At 33.0% G+C, this 23714-nt stretch overlaps 1 protein-coding gene across 1 annotated transcript in view; it reads right to left on the reverse strand.

The window, feature by feature from the left end:
- LOC148284830 (sodium-coupled monocarboxylate transporter 2-like) overlaps window positions 1-23714 on the reverse strand; it is a 190440-nt gene that overhangs the window by 9005 nt on the left and 157721 nt on the right. The window lies entirely within an intron of this gene.

The following is a 23714-nucleotide window of genomic DNA, read 5'->3' on the forward strand; positions in this document are numbered from 1 at the left end:
TTCTCTGTTTTACTGAGGACAGTAGTCTTTTTTAACATGTAGGTACTTTTACTATAAAAAAAGAATTATTTTACATGGAAAGTTCTTTAGATATTGAAATGATCTAATTTGGTTCTAAAGTTATGATGTTTTGGAAGTCAATCAATTTTGATCGGGTTGTGGTCCCGTGGCTAGTGTCACCACTCTACCCCGACTTGACAGACATTTTCTAATAGTGAGTTATTTACAAATCGTTAAAAATGGCCCTCAAAATGAAAAATTTGAGTAAATCATAAGAAAGACAATATTTATTTGAAAAAAAAGACATCTTCATTAGTAGCATGCATGCACAAAGGAGATTTATACTTTCCATTTAATTATTTTTTAAACTTTTTCTAGCCCATGACTCGTATTTTTCAAATTGTATTTTTAATTTGTAAAAGTAAGTATGATAATAATTTATAATAACTTAATCGGTCTATTTGTTTTCAATATGCGCTTAAATCTCTGTATGTTATCTAAAGGCCAAAAAATAAATGAAAAAATAAAACAAGACTTGGTTTGCGGATATTTTACACTATATTGATTGAAACAAATACCGTGACATATAATTTAGGTCCTTTTTTTACAAAATGGTGTACAAAAACAAAATAAGGTGAATATTTTTTTGTTTTATACGCCATTTTGTGAAAAGGACCCATATTATATTGCTATGTTACTTGTTACAATTAATAAAGTGTAAAGTTTTGCAAACTAAGTTTTGTAAAATATCCATTGAAAATAAACGTAAAAATTGCATTTTTTAATAAGAAATAAAAAAGGCGCCGTCTATGAAAAATCAGTTTCATATTTTCGTTTATAATCACCTTAACAATTCTATTCTTGTATGAAAAGATGTGGAAATATTCAAAATATTTATTACTATTTTCAATAAAGAAGTTCAGCGGTTTTTTTAAATTATTTGTGAGTAGGCCATCAACCTCAGCCAATTGTTTTCATTATTTTTCATTTTTATGTATTGTAATATCAGCGCTATGCTTATTTAAAGTTTTATAATTTTAAAATTATTCCGCACGTGGCGTCACAAGTTTCCGTCTGAAAGTTTTTTTGCTTTTTTTTATTCGTTTCGAGAAACTTCGCCATATAATTAAATACTCTTATTTTCACTGCGTGTAAGAAAGCATTTTTCATATCAAATTTCCCGTAGAACTGAATTTCCTCATTATCTAAGATGTGAGTTAATATTTACAGAATACTGCGTACTACAAGAATCTTCCTCTAAAAAATCAAATGGTTAGATGTTGTAACGTTGTAAAAAACAAGTCCAACGTACCCCGTTTTTGAAAGCATTTTAGTACTGGATTATAATTCTATGTTGCCTGATTTAGCGCCATCTGATGGCCGCGGTAGTAACTCATCCATACGATATCCGTGCGCTAGAAATAAATTCTTTTCCATTTGAAAACTTGGGACGAACAGTCCAGCTGTCGCGGAAGGACTCAAAGGGCAGGCGACCGCACATTTAAAAAATGTAGTCCTTCAAGAAAGGGAACGTTCAACGTAACGTAAGCCCATTTGTTTTTAATTTATTAGCGCAATTCTTGTAGAGAGAGATATCATATTCTAATGAGATTGTATTTTATATAGGTTCCTTTTTTCTATCTTTTTCCATTTTTCCACTTTTTTTCTATTTTTTATTTATTCCACCTTTTTATCTACTTTGTCCGATGATAAAATTTTTACAATATGGTATATTTACTCCATGATTTGAATGGATCACTAATTATTACGAAGTTTATTCGTAAATACCTGGAAAAGTCTGTGTCAGATTTTAAAGTTTTCTTCAAGATCATGAGACACAAATTAACAAATGCAATGAAGCAGATGATCATTTACTGAATTAAGATGTCCACAAACAATCCTCTGGGGATTCATCAACTGAGCCAACCATGAGTTAAAATATATCAACCGAAGACGTCGCATATCGAATTCCATCTGCGGATTTTATTTTGTAAAATCAACATTATTTCATATTTCGGCGAGAAGAAAACAATCAAGAATCTATTTCAGTTGTCATTATTATTGTTACGAATATTTACTTCTTAGATAAATTTATTGTCAACCATTTATTCATATCAGCTAGGCAGAATTCAGATTTTTTATATTAACTAATCTTGTTACATTTGTAGAGAATTGCTTCTTTTATTAAAATTTTGTATTTCACTAACGAGTTGTTTATTTCATAGAATCCAGATCTTTTAGTCATATTTGTTCCATTTTACAGAAAGGTATTTTATATATAACGTTTTTAATGCCGTTAAAAAAAATAAAAATTATATGACATAATCTTATTCTTTTGGAGAATTCTTATGTTCTTGCCGATTGAGCGAAACTGGTGAAGGGTAAGTTGTCTGTAGGTACTTTATTTGGTTATCTTCATTATTCTTCTATATATTAAAATTTTGCTTATTGGTTTGTGATAACCTACCTTTATAATGTCGCCCAACTGGGACCAAATAATTAATTTCAACCTATAACTAACTTGCCTCTTTACAATGTCAGCTAATTAATAATGATATAAAATCAGCATCATCATCATTCCTCTTTCAGCACCTAGTGGTGTATATGGCATTACATTGGCAAAGCCTTATATTTAATTGGTTTCCAAGATAGACGACGTCGAAAAATGTTTTAGCTCTCATTTTTGTACTAACATTACTTAATTAACCATTCCATATAAGAATTAAGTTCTGTTGATGTATAATATATTTTGTATTCTGTCTGTTCAAAAAAACTTTATTTCCCCCTAATGACCAGATTCACTAAGCTCATTTTCCAGTCGTTGTTACTGAGGCTAGCTAGAAAATAAGCTAAAGAATGTAATGAAACGAAAGGAAATCAGGTTCCATTAAAAAATATGTTTATTATGTTTGCTATGTTTTTTTGTTATTGCTTACCTGACATTTGCTGTTATTTTTAGTACGTTCTTGTATTTATCTGTAGTAAATTTACTGTAGTATTATTATTCATACTATTACTAGCGTTTTGAAGCGCTGTAAACGCCAATCTTAGAGTATAAGATGTATATACTCTAAGACGCTAATACTACGGATCACGCAGTGCCTACTAGCTATCGCGCCCGCAGTGTCCCCTAGCGACGAAAAGAAGAACAACTCGTCACGTGGTAGACGGACGGACCGGCATCGTGGTCGTTATAGAATGGTGCAATATCAAAGTAATACCGTTGAAATACTGAAGGTTTCTATTATAATTAAATACTCAACCACATCAGATGTGGGATGTGACAAACGCCTAGTTTTCGTGTTAAAATGTATATTTAAAAAAAATACGCGCTTAAAAGTGGTCCGGGAACAAAACGTGCATAATTTTGTGAGTAAGCCCAGTTCTCTTTTTAAGTGCCTGTGAAGAGATATTACAATTTACCTTAAATAGTGACAAATAAAAGCGACCGACACCAACATGGGTAGGTCACATAAAATATATAATTAAAGAATGCTGCTTACAGCATTTCGCTTATGTCAGTAAATAGACGAGATCAAGACAGGACAAAAAAAAAGAATTTTCTGACATTTTCATGGTAAAGACATCAACTGAATATAATATTTTCGACAGGGAATTAAATTACTTGAATTGTGCGAAGGTTTTAACAAAATTCACCTGTTTCGTTATTCGGAGACTACCTTTAAACCTGGTAATGACAACAATTGTATTCGATCTGAACTTATTATGAGTAGAACCATCGAGTTGAAGCATTTCTAACTAATAAAACCCATATGTGAAAATGGTAATTCGGGTTACGAAGTGGAAACTCAGGGTGGAACTACCGTTATTAAATTGAGAAATCAAACCAGTGGGCATATTTAACTTTTAAACAATGAATGTATTTCCAGGGTTTATATATTAAATCTGGTTACAATTCTTCAATCAAGGTTGAAAAGATTACCGAAAATAAGAGGAAGGCTCTAGATTATTTACACAATGAATGTGACGTCAGTTTTTCTAGTAATGGAATCGAGTCGGGTCAATCTGACATTGAAATGAGTATTAAATTAATGGAAAACAAAGTCATGAATTAATAATGATACCTATAAACTATCTAACCGTGAGAAAAAAAATGTGAAAAAATTATATCTGAACTAATGGATGATGGAATTATTGTAAAGGAGAACTTTTGCAAGCCCGATTTTACTAGTTAAAAAAAAGACGGTGGGTATCGAATGTGCGTCGATTATAGGGCTCTCAACAAAATAACTGAACAGGAGCGATATCTCCTGCCTGTGATTCCAAACTTACCATGCAGGCTAGTGGATAAACCTTGGTATTGCTGCCTTGATTTGGCTATCATCAAGAAAGGATTGAGGAGAAATCCATACCATACACAGCTTTCGTGACGCCCGATGAGCATTACCAATACTGTATACAATAATAAATTATGAGTTTTGGACTTTGTTATGAAATGAATTTGCAGTCAAATATAAGTCAGGAGCATGTATGCAACACGCTGATGCCTTGAGTCAAAACCCTATTACTGTAAACCATATTGAAGAAAAAGAACTGGTTGACGCACTTCAAGGGGAATATTAGAATATTCAGATGCTAATATTGAATCTGAACTTGGAAAAGGAATCTAAGATGCAAAAAGAGGACGGGTTAACTAAATATCACAAATTAATGAATGATCGCCTCTTTCGCATAGTAGATGGTGAGACTAGACCAATGAAAGCATCCACCCCTTTCCCGAAACTGTTCATACAGACTTGTGTCTTTCTTCAGTTTCGAATATCACTATCAATTAAAAGAAAACTAACTAAGCGAAAGTTTAATATTTCTTTAAAATCAAACCGCGGAAATAACAAAACAAAGAAACTTTAAAAGTTTTTATAGTACCCCTTACTGCAGTATTGTCAATTTGTGTTCAATCAAATACACATGGTCAGCACAATCACCTTTTTCTAATTTCTCTGTATGACAGTGAAGGAATACAGTGTTAGTTCCAAATTGAGACCGCGACCGCACGCTCCAGATCCCGCCTCGGAAAGGAAGAAGATAGGACCAGACCAGTTCTACCTAAGAAAACTCGATGGCACATTATGAAAACCAATCATAACGGTTATGAGCATTTGCATACAGAAAAATTGTTGGAGGCCATAAGATATAAGTACCGGTATCCAAAGATAAGAAGGGTGGTAAAAAAATATATTAAAAGCTGCATCAGATACCAGTTTACTAAAAAACCAAGTGTTAAACAACTTGGGTGGTTACAGTCTTCGGGCGCAATACCAAAATATTTGCTTTTGGGGCTACAAATATTTGGTTTCGGTTCTGAAATAAATAAAAATAATTATCTTCGGGGCACAATTTCAGCCTTCGGGTATTTAAGTGTTTGTTAAAAAAGGTTTCAAGACTTAACTGAAGGCTGAGGGAACCAGCACTGGTGACTTACGAGAGAACCTGTTAGACCAGAACAACACTCATCTAATCCTGCAGGGACGCAGAAGTGTCAGGATGGCTGAACTATTACGAGAAATTTGAAGCTTTGTAAACGCTAATACTACGGATCACGTGGTAACTACTAGCTATCGTGCCTGCAGTGTCTCCTAGCGGTGAAAAGGAGAACAACTGGTCACGTGGTAGACGGACGGACCGGCATCGTGGTCGTTATAGGATGGTGCAATATTAAAGTAATACCGTTGAAATACTGTAGGTTTATATTTTAATTAAATACTCATCTATTACTCTAACAATACTTACGTTTCAAAAATCAATAAATTAAAAAAAAAGGTTCTGATTTGATTTCAACTGTTTTCATGGATATTATAAAGCATTAACGAATGAAATATATTTACACCTTTCCAATTTTAAGATAGTAAGAATAATTTTGTTATCTAAATCTTTGTACCTATATTATGCATTACGGATGTTTTACGCTCTAGATTTTAATGTAACACCTATTCTCCTCTACGGATGTGAATGTGGTACCTCACTAGGGTCCAAAACAGCAAAATACTGAGAATCGAAAATAGTCATAGAAAATAGTGAGATGTCTCAAAAGAATCTTGGGTATGTGGCGGTTTGACTTAATAAGAAATTAAGTAATAAGAGAAAGGACGTAATAAACTCCGGTAACAAGCGGAGGCAATTTCGTTGGCTAGGCCATGCTTGTCAACTTTACAAGGCATCAGGTTTTCGATGTCCTGGACGACCGCTGCTGACCGTTTGCCGGCAGTTTATTTTTGAACCATGGGACGCAAACCAGTCGACAAAGATGGCTGGAGGCTCTTTGTGGACACTATATGCTGCAACTAGGAAGCAAACATAGAATGATAATTATGTTTTATGCTCCAGATGATAGTTTTGGGATTTAGAAATGTTGCAGTGAAACTGTAAAATCTTAAATATTACATTTCAATCGCAAATTTCCCCCACGCTCCCCTCGGTCAATGTTTATTCACTGTAGCCCTACTGTGCCTTGACTCTATGGTGATGGATCGGTGTCCGAGTAGTTGATTTGGAATGTAAGAGGAGGATTATGTTCTGGATGTACCTTGTCGAGGTGCGGGGGCTCCTTTAATTGTTTCTGTGGATTACTACAGAGGGAATGACAGGTCCAAATGCCAGAATTATGAGGTAGGGTTTATAATGGGACAACGGGCAGCAGCGGTGTCTCATCCTTTCTCTACTAATATAGGATACAACAGAAAAGTCCACTGCGGTGCAGAAAGTTATAGCAAACAACTGCACTATTTTGCCAAGAAAACCACCATGATTAAGAATACTTTGAAAAATTGCAACATGTCTGGAAATCCAGCTGACGCCTGGCGCTGTGTTGAGTCCGGGCTGCACAAGTATAAAATGTGCTACCAGCCGCTATCCTGTTCAGCAGCAGGCAGGTTGCGGAATAAGTGCTACTGCAGCAAGGATAACTGAAAATGATATTAACCGTTCGTCACTCCATAATAACATGAAGATAGCCATTTGGAATGTTCGTGGTCTAACACAACCAGGAAAATTGGAAATAATAGAAGTAGAGATTGAGAGATGTAAAATAGACATAATGGATTTGAGTGAGACACATTAGAGAAGTAGCGGACATTTTGCATCATCAAACAATAATTGTGTATTTTCTGTTGGTCTCAAAGATTGCAGTAGCAATAAAGTGGAACTGCAAGCTCACCCATACCCCTTAACATGATACAAATATATGCACCAACATCAACAGCATCTGATGAGGACATTATTTTTATACAGGCAACAAGAAACTATTGTAACGACAACACCAACAAAATAAATAATAGTACTGTAAAAATACAAAAATAGGTAAAAAGAACGACTGTGATTTTTTGGCGGGTAAATTCGGACTTGGAACCAGGAACGCCAGAGGTGAGCGTTTTGTTCAATTTTGCATAGAAAATCAATACTTTATTATGAACACGTTTTTTAAGCAACATCTAAGACGCTTATACACCTTGATATCACTTGGTGATAGGCATTGAAACCAAATTGACTATATCACCATTAATCAAAGATGGCGCTCAAATATCACTAGTGTAAAAACATTACCGGGTGTAGACTGCGGTAGTGACCATCAACTGTTGGTAGCTTATTTCAAAATTAGATTGAAGTCGGTAAAGAGATTAGAGATTCAGAAAATACTTTTATTAGATAACCAGGCATTAGAAGTTTTTGAAAGAAAAATATTCACAAAATTCAGTACACTTGAAAGTTATCCTTTTGAATCCGCTAATGCTAGATGGACAAAACTCAAAACCACAATTTTAACAACGGCCAACGAGGCCCGTCCCTTGAATAATACACTCAAAAGAAATAAGGTGTGGATGAGCGATGAGACTTGGACATTAGTAAAACAACACAAAATTCTGAAAGAGAACGTTATAGCTAGCAACAGACAGCAATATAGAGCATTACACCGTCAAGTGCAAAACGTATGTAGTTGTAATAAAAATGCAAACATTAATGCTGTTTGTAAAGATATAGAACAGCTGGCTTATACTGCACATACTAAATACACGTTTTTGGAAATTCAGATCCTTACGAGTAACTTTAAGCCCAAAATATGGATTATTGAAAATGAAAGAGGCGAACTTCTGACAACAAGATAAAATATTGGAGAGATGGAACAATTACTATCAAGGACTATACTCAGACAATTCTTATGAAACTGGAAATAAAATTGACATAGAATTGCATAATGAGAAGGAACTAGATATATTGTTGAAGGAAGTAAAACATACAATTTCCAAAATGAAAAATAATGCAGTTGGTAATGACGGCATCTCCGCTGAACTCATTAAACATCTAGGGTTTTGAAAGAGTTTAGAAGATCCACACTATGTGTTTGAAAGTCTGGAGAACAGGTCAGTGGCAGAATGATTGGAGAGAGACAATTTTAATGCTGCTTCATAAAATAAGATCAACATGTAAATGTGAGAATTATTAAACAATCTTCCTCATGTCGCATGCCAGCGAAATTCTTCTTTTTAGTAGGTTTTGTGGCAGGGAGGGGTACACGGAAGCAGATCCTAAACAAATGACAGCTGATTGAGAAGTGCCGTGAGTTCAACAGGCCAATGTTACTGTGTTTTATTGACTACATAAAGGCCTTTGACTGTGTATGTTGGCAACGTATGTTTAAAATTATGCTAGAGATGGGTGTGCCCTTAGAATATATACTCTAAGGGTGTGCCACAGCATCTCAGATTACTGATTAAAAAAATATAAATGGAAGGGTCAGCAAGAGTAAGGATGGAAAATTTACTGTCAGATCCATTTAAAGCAGTAAGAGGTGTGCGTCAAGGTTTCATTTTGTCACCAAAACTCTTCAACCCTTACGGTGAATATATTATAAGAAGAGCGCTGGATGGGTGGAATGGTGGTGTCAAAGTGGGAGGTCAACAAATATCAAATCTGAGATATGCAGACGACATGACACGGATTGCCAAAGATAAAACCCACCTAGCAGAAGCCTTCAAATGAATAGAGTTTTTTTTAAAAATATTTGTAAATTTGTACTGAATTTCATAGAAATTCTACCGATCGTTAAACATTTCCATTTTTTATATATATTTTTTTTACTATTTATTCGTCCCCAAAATAGGCAATCCACTTATAAATGAATAAACCAAATACTCACTTTTTTCTGTTTGCTCAAAAAGCTACTTTTTTTGCCATATGTTTATTTTTAATATAGTTCTTTTATTTTTTAATATTACACCACAACAGGTCAAGAAGCCAATTACAATGGTGAATTACAGCACAGAATACCCAGGTTTGAGAAAAGTCACATTTTGAATTTTTGTATTCTCACCGAGAATCAAACCCGGAACCTTCCGTGCGTGCGTCAAGCGTCTTAACCATTACACCACGGAGGCCACCTATTATGTTATTTATAATTTGCCTTTATATATTATTATGAATACTACTTATTTTTACTACCGTTTGACAGAATACTATTTGAAAAATCGTATTAACGTCAATGTATCAAAGTGTTTGCTTATTTCTTTTTCGCGAGGTCGACATCCAATCCCATATCATTATATATTATCAAACCAACCTGTTCAGAGAGTTGATACCGTACGCGATCTGGGTGTTATTCTTGATAGCAAACTTACATTTGAGAATCACTTCGATGACATACTGACCCGTGCACATAGAAACCTTGGTTTTGTACTTCGTACATGTCAGGTATTTAATGATATCGCGTGTATTAAAATGGTCTACTTTGCTCATGTTCGCAGTTTGCTCGAGTATGCCTCTTCTGTTTGGTCTCCACAATATGTCACACATAAAGAAAAGTTTGAGAAAATTCAATGGACATTTCTTAGACATCTTAACTGGAGATGCAGGTATACCGATCTCAATTATATGTCTTCCTGCAAAAAACACCACTTGCTTACTTTAGAAGATCGCCGTCTACTGTTGGACATGGGGGTGCTTCATGACATACTCAGTGGACGCCTTGATAGTCCGGCTCTTTTGTCAGAGTTATCATTAAATGTCCCCGGCTACCGCACCCGTCACACGTCGAGCTCTCTATTTCATGTGCCAGCAGTTCGTACGAACTATGCCCAGAACTCTCCACTTATACGTTTTGCTAGTGAATATAATTTGAACTTTCCCCTTATTGATCCATTTGATTGTAAAAAAATAACATTTAAAATGCGCGTCTTAAAACATTCTTTTTTGTCTTATACTTAGTTTCAATAATAAAGTTTTATTTTATTTTATTAAATTTTATCTCTATTTCTTAATATTTTATATATATTTATATTTTCGATACCTGACACCCTCTTTCCAATATAACACCCACACACCCACCCTCTCACTCACTTACACTCACACAAACACACTAGTATGTATTGTACGTGTATTTAATGTATTTCTGTGGATATCTGTCATTGGTTTTATTCTCTGTATATGTTATTTGTTATATTTGTATTACATGTATTACTGTTGATATCCCCAATAAATAAAATTTAAAAAAAAAAAAAAATTATGCTTCGGTCGTACATACTGTTATTTTCGAAGTTGATGAATTAAAATTATGTCATTTCGCTTTATAATTATTTCATAGTTTAATGTTTGTCAAAAGAGGCAAAATTAGCAGTTCACAATGGAGTCCTGGTCCCGACCCTGATGTATGGGAGCGAAGTATGGACTTGAAAAAACAGGAATGAAAGTAGGTTGAATGCTGTCGAAATGCGCTCTCTCAGGCGAATAGGTGGTAAAACTATGTACGGTAGATGCACAAATGTTGAGATCCGTACATTATGTAAGGCTGAGATAAGCTCTATCGACAAAATCAAGAAAGAAGCTCTGCGCTGGTTTGGACATGTAGAATGAATGGACAGCGAAAGAACGGCTAAGAATATTTACAATGCGAATGTTAACGGATGCAGAAATAGAGGAAGACCGAGAAAGACATGACATGACCAAATCTAAGAAATACTTGAAGATGGGCATGTCAAAAGTCGGAATAATCGGCGCGCGTGCATGAAAAGAAAGCAAAATCTGTATGCAAGATCTGTATGCAAAGATAGAGTGATGTGGCGTTCTATTCTCTCTGCCTACCCCCACGGGGAAACGGCGTGATGGTTTGTTGTCGTTGTAGTTTAATGTAATGACAGCAAATCATTAATAATAATAAAACGTTTTCAACTTAAGTATTTATTGTGATCTCACTCATTAAGAACAAATAATTAAAACATACCTTTCAGCCCATACAACTTTTAGCACTATTTCTGCTCATTTATTACCCTATTCCATCATTTTTAACAAATAATTGACCACAGTTCACAGAAAACAAACCTTATAAACAAACAAACAAAAAGTAAACTTCGATTTTATAACCTCAAAATATTTAACGTTTACCTCGAACCAGTTTGGTGATGAAAGAAAGAGATAGCGCTATACAAAACAATTAAGGACGCATGTGTATTCCCTTTCCAAACGACGTATGTCTTCTGCTATCGCTGACCTATTCAACATTGATGGCCCTTAGAAAAAAAGTCATAGGGTGGGTTCATCAATAATATTTAAAAAAATTATGTTATTTATTAATTGGCAGGTAAACACACAAAATAGTACACCACGAGGGCGACTAATCTACGTTCGATTTTTTTTAGCAAAATTTTTAACCGCGTGCAAAAACTAAATAAATAAATTAAAAAATAAAATAATAAATAAGTTTAGACCCACCCTAATTTTACCGGACCGACTGGATTGGCGCGATACGTATAAAACAGGCCCGTGCATACAGACTCAATCAATCATTTTAAGACTATTCATATTATAGATTACTACACCACAACACGTAAAACAATGGAAAATTAACTCAAGTAAATTTAAGTTTTCAGTATGAAAAAAAGAACATGTATGCACTTTTTTTCTGAAGATGTTCATCTTCAGGTTTCCGAAGAAAAAACTTTCAATTTTTAAACAAATATACATAATTTCGTACATAAATATTGATTTTACTTTATACCGTCTCAATATGTACCGATGAATTTTTAAAATTTATTTAACTTTTTGTAGATAATGTTATCTGTACATTTGCGGGCTTATTGACAAATGGAAATTTCTTCCAACCAACCAACAACAAAATGAAATTTTTATTTATATAATTCAAGTTATAGAACATATTCAATAGAAAATAAAGATTAAAAAGCTAAAGATATATAAAAATAGAAATAAACGTATTTATTTATAAATTACCTTAAATCAAAACTATTACTCAATGGAAAAAAGGAAAAAGGGGAAAAAGGAAAGGAGGAGAGATAAAGGAGAGAAAGGAGATGTTTTTTCAGACGTGATTTAAACAGATATAATGTAGCAACATCTTTGATGGTGGATGGGAGATGATTCCACAGTCAAAAATTGCGTTTGCAATCGCGACCCACGAGGTTAACATAAAATCTAGTATCTAATAACATTGTTACTATTTAAATAAATTAGTATTGTATTATTAATACACTTATTAGTAAACTCCATTACATTTTATCAATAATTCCATTGCATGGAAAAGCTCTTAGCTGTCTAATGGTTGTGGTTAAAGTTAAACATAGCTACAAACGGCTTTATTGTTAACATGCCTTCAGGCAGACATACGACAGACAATGGTGTTCTGCAATAATTCCCGAAATTTCAATAAGGATATTTATTCATTATCATTTAACTATAAATATATTTTCATATTACTTATTCAAAAGATCCCTTTCCTTTCAATATAAAAGTTATTACGTGGTATTTATAGTGAATATTGAAATATATCGTACTGAATTTGAAAGATAAATAATGTGACTATCAAACAACAGAAAATATTTATTTTAGTACACACACACACACACACACACACGAGATGAATTAAACATTGATGAAGATAGGATCGTATGCTAGCACGTAGCGTTCCATCATCTATGCCCCTATGGATAAATGGTATTGTAGTAACTGTTGACGCTAATAAATTGAGTGATATTTGAAGTTTGGAAGGAAATGATGATGAAATGAAAGATGCTTACTGAATGTTAAACATAAAATATAAAAAAAAGGAATAATTAAAAAATATATATAAATACTAATGGCAAATCAATTTCGCATTATATATGAAATAAATTGTCCATGTTTTATGAATGTATGTATGCGTATGCACATAAGTGTATGTACATGTGTGTGTATATATGAATGTATATGTGTGTGTTTATATATATATGTGTATATATGTGTATGTATGTATATGTGTATATGTGTGTATGTGTATGTATCAAAATATGTAAACGGGTAAGTTTATATTTTATTAGTCTGTGCTTTCTATTAACTTTTAAACCGATTCATGTATTAAAATGTAATTGCCTAGCTTGGAACGGGGTATATTCCCTTGTTAGCTGGGCAAAGTAAACAAAAATTGTAATTATCATAAAATATATAAGTAAAATTGACTTCAAAATAACAATTAAGTTTTTTTATTTGAGGATTTAGAAACAGAGGTGAACCATTGAAGATAGTGAATGCTTAAGTTATTTCCTATCTTATATGCAAACAATTCCTGTATATTTTATTTTACTCACTATCAGCTTACTGCCTTTATTATCAATAAAACTAATTGTAAAATGACTGATAATATCATCTTTATTATTCAGTATGTTTATTGATTTAGAAATATTTTAAATAGATTTACCTACGTTTTCTGCATCACTAAATTCTTAATGCAGAGTGGAATCATGTGGTTTAAAATCGTCAATTCATTTCGTTTTTGTCCAACAGACCAAAACAGAAATCTGCAGAAAAAGAGCTTTATAGTTCTTTTTTTTTTACGAAATAGACATAAATAATAATTACAGCTTAAGACAAAATTCGTTATAAAAACCCCTTAAACAATTTCAAAAATATATTTTTTTGATTTAAATTTTATAAATGAAGACGTTCTCTGAACTCTTGTACACCAAACTCAATTTCGTTAAAAATGGTCTGTTGGACAAAAACGAACTAAATAGACGAAATGGCGTCAGTTATTGAAATGTTGATACATCGTGTTATTTAACACCTTAAACATTATATTATCTTACTTGAAAACAACAAAAATATTGATGTTTTGGTTATTTATGTAGACAAAAATAAATAAAAATTTAGGGCCATTCCGGGAAACCTTAATATTTTTGAATTTGAATTCATTTTTTTTGCTGAACGTGCGACTGTAGTGACACAATTTTTAATTTTAAATTTCCAAAACAAGTTTTTCGTCATGCTCCCTATTTATATATGTATAAAAAATTGCTTACTTTTTGCAACGGAGATTAATATCTCGTGTTTATTTATTCGCAAACATAAATACAGTGGTCCACGCACAGACATTTAGTATCTGCGGAAATATTTTTTAATATGTATCATTTTTATACACTACACCTATTTAATTTTTTCATGCTGGTTATATGTTGTAAATATATTTTATGAAAAATATAATAATAAAATAACCAACCGATATATTTTTATAATTAGTTTTTCTTTCCCCTGTCCATGCTGTTTTATATAGTCGATGTTACACTAATTCAAACTTAACCAAAGTGGACTGCAGTTGATGGGCATTGAAATGGATTCATTTTAAATTATTCACTTGCTCCTGCCGGTTTTAGATCGACCAACCCGACTTCATTTATTATTATTATCCTTTAATGGATAAACGAACGATGTCAGTCGATATAAGTAAATCATTACGTATCTATAAAACGGTTTTTTATTTTAACATTTGCAACTATCTCTCTTTTAAACAGATTATGTTCCATTAGGTAAAACCTTTGATCTTTCGGCTTTATTCGGCCGAACAAAGGGACCCGGGATTGACGCGGGAGGAGGCGAGAGTGTTGGTTAGTGATAGCGTTTACTGGAGGCGTCTGTGGCCTTATTCTGTAACTAATTCGTTTCGTAAATTCATTAGTATCGTATGAGAGGGAACGAGAGCGAAATACGATTTTGATTGCGACAGAGTGAGATGGATATGTGACGAACGAACGAACTTACGAAACGACATTGTGACAGAATAAGCCTCCTGGTGATGTCCACATGCTCCACTAATTAAAACGCGGTTTATGAAATTGAACATTTTAAAACAGTAACTTGTTTATTGACAGAAAATCAAAGTTTTTTTGTATGAGCGCAACCGATACGATGACCCATCGTCTTTGAAGTGGTTTTCGGCTATATGGAGGGAGTGTTTTTACATGATTTATTAATTTATTTTATTTATTTAAATGTACAATACAGCACTGCTGCAAATTACAATGTACACGAATTATATAATTAGGTCTTTAAAAAAACACGTCAAGCACATTCGATTACTCAGATCCATAACAACAATAGTAAACAAAGACGACTGTTCAACAGACCAATCGTTCTCCCCATAGGATCATCAATGGTAGATTTGTTCCGCATTTTTAAAGAACAAATGGTCTGTGTTGCCTAGCTCTCTAATTATTTCTCGGAACATACAATTTCATTCGTTCCAACATTTTGGGAATGTAAATGAACCGATTCAGAAGTTCAAAGACCATCAAAATCATGGCAACGCTCCTTCTGGCCCGCAAATTTGTGATACTAAGCATACCTAACAATGATGGGAACTGCAATGGGTAGTATCCATACCCTCTCATAAAGAAGCAACGAATGATCTACTTAGGCGTTGCCTAGTAAATAAAATACTTAATAAGAAATAATAAGTCCCCTTTCAGCTCTTTTAATTTAATAAAAATAAATGATTGTCAGAATTTAAGAAATTCGTATGTTCAAACTCGGGCAGAATGGTGAATGTTACACAGTATGTAAAGTGATAATTTCAACTAACCATTGACATATCATAAGCCCTGTAAAGGCCTAAAAATTCGTATTCTGTCTTTAAAAACATACTCATCTCTGTTTTAGTGTATATCAAGATTACATTTCGGCTTCGTGACTGTGATCTTTGTCCTGAAATTAGGAAAAAGTAATATATTGCTTATTAAACGTCACTATATCTTTATCATTTACAAAAAAACCGACGAAGGTTTTATCGTGTTGATTGATTAAAAAAAAACAATCGATACAGGCAACACAAATTTCAGCTCTCACAGATTGTCTCTAAATTATTTATGGTCATGACATCACCATCAAAATGAAACCGTTGTTCAGAAAATTGAACGAGAAAATTATTTTTATGGAAAAACTTCATTTTTAACCGGAAACAGACGTTTTGGATTTAAAAGGTCCGTGAACTAAAAAAAAGAAATTTCACCATGGAAAATATATCGCGTCATTCGATGAGCATCAAAGGTGAGTATATACGAGGAACCTTTTGTGGTGCATAATGATATTTTAAAATGAATTATAATCAAAGTAGTTTTAAACGACATAAAATATAAAAAACTCAAATAAAACAGTATATTCAATGAATTTTTTTAAACCTACGCGAAAAAAAATTGTACATAAGTCAAAAGTATTAACGAACAATAAACATAACATATTAGATTGTCGCGTTTTAATTAATACTGAAGAAATATTGAAATAATTTACATTGATTTAAAAATATTATTTGTACGCTTTGACAAAGTACCATTTCTCTTCAGAAACCAGTAGGCCTTTTAATGTTATTTTTGATCCAGACAATATATTAAAATACTGCGTTATTCTGTGTCCAGACAGGTAAAGAATACAGTTTAAGCGTGAAAAAGAACCAGTTTCATAGACGAGCGTTTTTGACTCAATGGCTACTCTCAGGTAAAAAAAAGAAAACGAGTGGAGGTAAGTTCACCTTGTTGTGTAGAAATTGGCGCTTTTGCCTACCATTCTTGAGGTCCTAGGCTCGATTTTGATTTGCAGAGTAGAGGTAAAATATTGGTTTTAAAGGTGGTTTTACACTTGCAATATAACAGTGTTCCTGGACTGGCACCCGCTATAGGATAAGAGTGATCACCTCATCTTTCATAACACAGAAATTATCTAGATAAAGTCAAATGAATCCCAATTATAGCAAAAGATGCTTGGATTTGATTGTGATTTTTGCTTGACATTCGTCTGTATTTATCTACCGAGGTGTTACAAAGCCGGCTCTTTTTATACTCGATACGTACACTCTGGAAGATTTTACTGGACTGGACAACCTTTATGATTTAATCATTTGTCTCACTCTGTTCCATTGCAATATTGCGTATTGTATCTTTTGAAACTGTTTCAATCATTTGTCTCACTCTGTTCCATTGCAATATTGCGTATTGTATCTTTTTCAACTTATTTTAAAATGTACCTACACTTAAGATAATATTTAGTTTTATATAAATTAACCTTACACTGTATAATATTCACCAGTCTGAAGATGCCCATTAGAGGGTGAAAGCGCTAATTGGTCAAAATAAATAAGTAGAAGTGTACCAAGTATTTTTTTTATTAAAAACTTATATGTAAATATAAGTTATTACATCATTACGATCAGATTTAAGATTATCAAAACCTGTATTAGTTTATGCCAAGTCATCTTTATTCATTCTCATCCCACGTTTCTATAAATTTACACTAGCTATTTAAGCCGTTTTTCAATAATCCATCTGCTCCAAAAAATCTGCATCAATAACAAATATAGGTTTTTTTTAAATTCCTGAAAATATTTGGGGTCGCTTCGTGTGGTTCCGTTGGCGTAAAGGTCTTTTGAGACCGAGTTAACAACAATTTTTATTCCTTTTCCTATTTTGTCGTCCATCTTTCAAAAAGACGTATCTGATTTTTTGTTGAAATTGAGTTATGAATATTTAAATAAAAACTAACTTCATGGAATAAAAAGGGCATTATACTTTCGTAAAATAATAAATAAAAAACACAGCACAATATAGTAAGGAAACGATTTTTTTTTATTTCTAAAGGCAAACATTTTCCAAACAAATTCTTAAAATGTTTTCTAAAAAATTAACGGATTCGAGATACGCCTTTTTGAAAAATGGACTACGATTTATGTGTTATTTTATTATTATTGCATTTTTTTTCTTTAAATATTTTGTTTCATATTTAATGATAAATATATATAAGCCTATAATTTTGGTTTATTTGTGAACGTTGTATTATTTCTGTAAAAATTGTAGGTTTCTTGAAATAAATAAAATAAAAAGAAGAAAAAATAATCTGTTGATAGTAAAATGTGTCTTTAAACTTGCAAGATTTTCTATCGGTTCTCCTGTTACTCAACATGCTAATTAAAATGCAGAATAAATGAATCCCCGGGGTGCAATTGTGAACGGATTGCGTAATGCGATACTTTCAAGTACGATTCCTAGAGGGGTAAATTAATTTGTTCAATGCAGGCGTCTTATTTACATTACCTGAGACTAGCACCTGAGATGATTCAATCTCGTTTTCACGTAATCTAAAACCAAAATATCACTGACATATTAGCGTTTCTTAAGGACTATAAAATACCTAACTAATATGTTTCACTTGTAAAAATGCATTTAAATGTTCAGTGAAACTAATCAACGTATTAAAATATAACGCCGCGCCGTTTAGAACCGTTAAATATTATTACGAGCGTTTTCCTGTGAACGCTAATACTACAGATCACGTGGTACTAGCAATCGCGCCCGCAGTGCGCCTAGCACTGGTCACGTGGCAGACGAACTGACCGGCAACGTGGTCATTATAGGATTGCACAAGATTACACAAGATTACACATACATTACCCCGTTGAAGTACTGAAGGTTTCTATTTAATTGAAAACTCGAATATTACTCTAACAGATCAGAAGTGGGGTGTGACAAACGCCTAGTTATCGTGTTTTAAAGTGACCTGGGAACAAAACGTGCATAACTTCGTGAATAAGCCTAGTTCTATTTTGAAATGCTTGTGAAGAGATATTATTATATAATGTATCAAAAATAGTAACTAATACAAATGACCAACAACGACATGGGTAGGTCACATAAAATACACAATCAAAATTGAGCAGTAAAGAAGAATCCTCTGAAAGACATCTGCTGAGCCCAATATTTATGACAGTCAATTGAATTACTTGAATTGTGCGAAGATTTCAACAAAATTCGCCAATTTTCTCATTCAGACACATCCTTAAAACCTGGTAATAATAATGTTTCTATGTGATCTGAAGTCATAATGAGTGGAACCATTAAATTGAACCATTCCGAAAAAAAACCCATCTGTTAAAAATATATTGTAGGTGACAAAGTGGAAACTCAGGATGGAACTACCGTTATCACATTGATACATTAAACCATTAGACGAAGAATGTATTGCCAGGGTTTGAATGTTAGAATCTAGTCATGGTTCTTTAATTAAGGTTGGTAAGATTACCGAAAAAATAAGAAGGCTCTTAATGATTTACTCAATGAATTCGGTGTCTGTTTTTCTTGTAATGGAATGGAGTTGGGTCAATGCGATATATTAATGACTATTAAATTGACGGAAAACAAAGTCGTAAATTAATTATGGTACCTACAAGATATCTAATCATGAACAAGAAATTATGAGAAAAATTGTATCTTAACTAATGGACGCTGGAATTATCGAAAAAGCAAAATCACCTTTTGCAAGCCTGATTTTACTAGTTAAAAAAAAAACGGTCGGTATCGGATGTGCGTTGATTCCTGTAATATAAGAAGCGATATACCCTGCCTGTAATTCCAAATTTACTTTACAGGCTAGTGAAAAAAGCTTGGTATTGCTGCCTTAATTTGGCAAATGGTTATCATCAAATAAGATCAGATGAGCATTACCAATACTGAATGATTAGTTTTAGACTCTGTAATGTAATGACTTTGCAATTAAACATAAGTCAGAAGCATGTATGCTACACGCTGATGCCTTGAGTCAAAACCTTATTTCTGTAAACCATATTGATGAGAAAGAACTGGTTGACGCACTTTAAGGAGAAGATGAAAATATTCAGGCGCAAATCTTGAATCTTGAATCTGAGCTCAGAAAAGAACTCTAATATCCAGAAAAAAGACGGGTTGACTAAATATTACAATTAAGTAAATGATCCCCTCTTTCGTAGTAAGAGTGTTAGTTTAATAGGTGTCCTGACGAAGAGACATGTACGTCTTGAAACCGGTCCATATAGAAAAGACGGTAACTGGTTTTATTCAATATTTATTATGTAACATTAATTTGAATTTAAGTGTTTTATTTATTTCACGCAGGTAATATATAAAGACACTTTTTGCAATCGCATTCTGTTACTGAGTGTTCAACGCTCTTTGGCACCGAACACTGTAGAGGTTTTTGCTGATTAGTATCGTAACGTACCTAGTTGACAAGCGTGGTCCGTTCATAGAACGCATGGAGCCATTGGTTCCCCTAAATTTAGACAAATAATGTTTATAAAATAGCACGTTTAATATTTTAAGTATCAGCCGTAATACCACAACAATTAGATTACTATAAACAAATAATAATTCTATTTATAATCGTGATAAATTGCGGAGGAATTTTATTATCGCCCTAAAAAAAAAGGTAAAAAGCAACGTAACCCCCAAACACATCCATTCGTCAGTGCTGTCATGCGCGTACTTGCTACTGGCTGGCTGCGTGTTGATTTCAAGCAAAGAATGATCGCAATGGAACTGAATTCAAAATTCTGTTCCAGCGCCGTACTGAACGCGCAATCCGCGCGCAGTCGCAGACTAAAATTCTCAGTAGACTGTGAAAGCAATCGAAACATATAGATACATTATTTTTCATGCAGTTAAGACGCGATGCGGCCGCAACGCCACACAGCGCAGATACGATTTTGGTATTTTGGCACTGAACATAATATTATAATTATTATTTTGTAATGGAGCAGGAATACAAAATAAAATGCAAAATTTTATTCAAACATTACATCAATATAAGAAAAAAAATTATAATCTATTGCATATGTTGATTTTTCGAGTTCAAATAATGACCAATCCTTTTCCGTTGAAAAGTCATGTTTTTAAACAAGATAATATCTATTTGGTTTCACTGCATTTTAGTAAAATAAAATCTAACGCCACAAAATACTTCGCAGTTATTTATTATAGAATATACAGGGTGTTTTTTAAACCCTGTCACATCCGAAACCATGATAATCAGTATGGGCAAGAAGACATATTAGCATATTTTAAAAAATATTTTGAACAAAGAAAATTAAAAAAAATAAAATGGTTAAAAAAACAAATGGTTGCTTACTTCTGCACGGGAGAAGTGAGGGGAGCGCGGTGCAGTGTCAGACTCCCCCCTTCCCGTTCCTCGTTTCACCCCTGCAGAAGTAAGCAACCATTTGCTTTTTTGATGTTTTACTTTTTAAATTTTATTTGTTCTAAAAAAATATTTTTATGTGCCAATGTGTTTTCTTGCTCATACTGATCATCGTGGTTTCAGATGTGACAGGGTTTAAAGAACACCTGTATATATTGTAGTATGTATAGTGAAGTTGGTTGATTTGTTATTACAATTTATTACTTATTATTAAAAATAATTGTTTTTATTTCTAATCATATTCATTTAGTTTGTCTTTAATTTCTTAAGGGCAGTGTATATTATTATGTACCAATTACCCATATATTAATTGCTTCCCTAATCAGAAACACCACCTCACGCCCCTGCTAGTTGAAATAAAGTTGTCCGCGTATGCGGCACAACTGGTATTGGAATATTTGTCAACTAAGTCCAAAAGCACTCGTTCTCCTTGGTTCGTTTCATGGAGAACCACCAGGCGGTTTTCCAGCGAATTTCTTGAAACATATATTTGGACTTTCAGCCGCACACCCACCATACCTTTATTCCACATTTTGCAGGCTCACTCGGAATAAATATATTGTGTAAATTGAGCTCGCTCGCGATATGGAAATAAATTATTTGCTTTTTGAGCATGTGGTGTTTACGTTATTTTCGCATTGGCCCTTAACATCACGGCTGTTGATTTGCTACTTTAAAGCCGCACAGCTTGAGTATTTATATTTGAATTTAATTCAATTTAACAGAAGTATCATGTGATGTATTTAAATCTGTTTAACGACATTGTAGCTTTTTATAGGCGATGATTGTAATCGGCCCATAATTATTTTATTGGCTGCGAAATTTGTGCACATTTCTTTTTCCATAACTGCTTTCCAGCTACGCTGTTTTATCGGTTGGATGGGCTTCGTTTCAAAGATGAAATGATTTCGTGGCTCTGTGGTTAGTTTGCGACTGAGGATGCTGTCAATCTCCGGTGTAATTAAAATTTAGAATATTAAAATTGTATTTTGCACCGTTTCAATTGGTGCCATTGCTTGATCTTGACTATAAGGCAGCAATTATTATATATAGTATATATATATGTATAAACATATATTTAAAAAAAATATAAAGCATATCATATAAAGTATTTTACAAAGTATAATAATATAAATTACATTCCCAAAGTTACTACAACTCGATTCGGGACAAAAATAATATTAACATAAAAACACGTATATGTACATATATACAAGTTATATCTATACTGGATCCATTTATTAAAATCCAAAAAAGCAATTATACGAATCATTTTCAAAAAACTATTTCTGTGTTGTTCAGAACCACTATCTAAGGAATTAAAAGTTTTGAATAAGAGATAGTTATTTATAATGGCACTGTTAAAAACTGTCTATGATATTAAACCTCAACCAGTTAAAATACATTCCAAAAAAACAGAGTCATAACTAAAGGTAGTCTTGCGGTTCCTCAAATGAAGACGATTTTTGCCCAAAGACACTCAAGTTTTATAGAACCTCGATGCCATAATAAGCTACCGAAAGAGATGACTAATTCTTCCAAAAAATAAATCTCAGTTGAATCAGAAGAGTAGCTCCTCAGATTCGGAAGAAGTCAGCTGGACGAGGTGCCAAGAATAAGAATTTAGTGTTGGGTCTATAATCAATGTTTATTTTTCATTATTTTTTTTTATTAATTTTCTTTTAAACTTACCTTAAATTTTTAAATTCAGATTATTAGTTGCTAATTTCTTACAATTATTTATTAATTCAAATTTATTAGTCAGTTATTTTCTATCTTTTTTTTAAATTTTCAAACATTATTTAATTTAAGTAATTTCTTCATTTTCAAACCAGCCCAGTACAGGTCATATGCCCTGTAAATGCTTAGATTTTCACATTCCATGATCATGATCAATTTTTTTCCATTTTGTTGCAACAAATTTACAAATGGTTAAACACACAATATATGTTTTTTTTTAAATTTATTGAAACAGAGAACGAATCTCTAACCTCCGGAAGAAAGTTCACAACATCACCACAGGACCACAACTTGACTCTTGTTTCGACTTAAATAGGTATAAATGTATTTATTGATTAACGCACTACAACGGAGATAGAGAACATTTAAGAAAAGGAAAATTGGAAGACAGGGCTCATAGCAGGGGTCATTCAGGGGTAACGGGAGACCCAAAAGTAGCGATGTGATCATCGTCAAGGCGATTGACGACGTTTCTTATGCGGACATCTGCAAGAGCCCAACCTAACCCCTAACCTAACCTACCTTTTCTAAAAATATTATTTTTAATGAGTTATTAATAATTTTAATAAAGTCATTTTTGAGCAAACATGAGCTGTTTTATTTGTTTGTCGTTTTAAAGGTAGGTTAGGTTAGGTTAGGTTAGGTTAGATAAGGTTAGGTTAGGTTACATAACATTAACAAATATAGACCAAAACTAACTGCAATCTTACATGTTT

The sequence above is a fragment of the Micrasema longulum genome, unplaced genomic scaffold, assembly GCF_059751315.1.
Source record: "Micrasema longulum isolate JH-2025_06_02 unplaced genomic scaffold, ASM5975131v1 h1tg000086l, whole genome shotgun sequence".
Taxonomy (NCBI): domain Eukaryota; kingdom Metazoa; phylum Arthropoda; class Insecta; order Trichoptera; family Brachycentridae; genus Micrasema; species Micrasema longulum.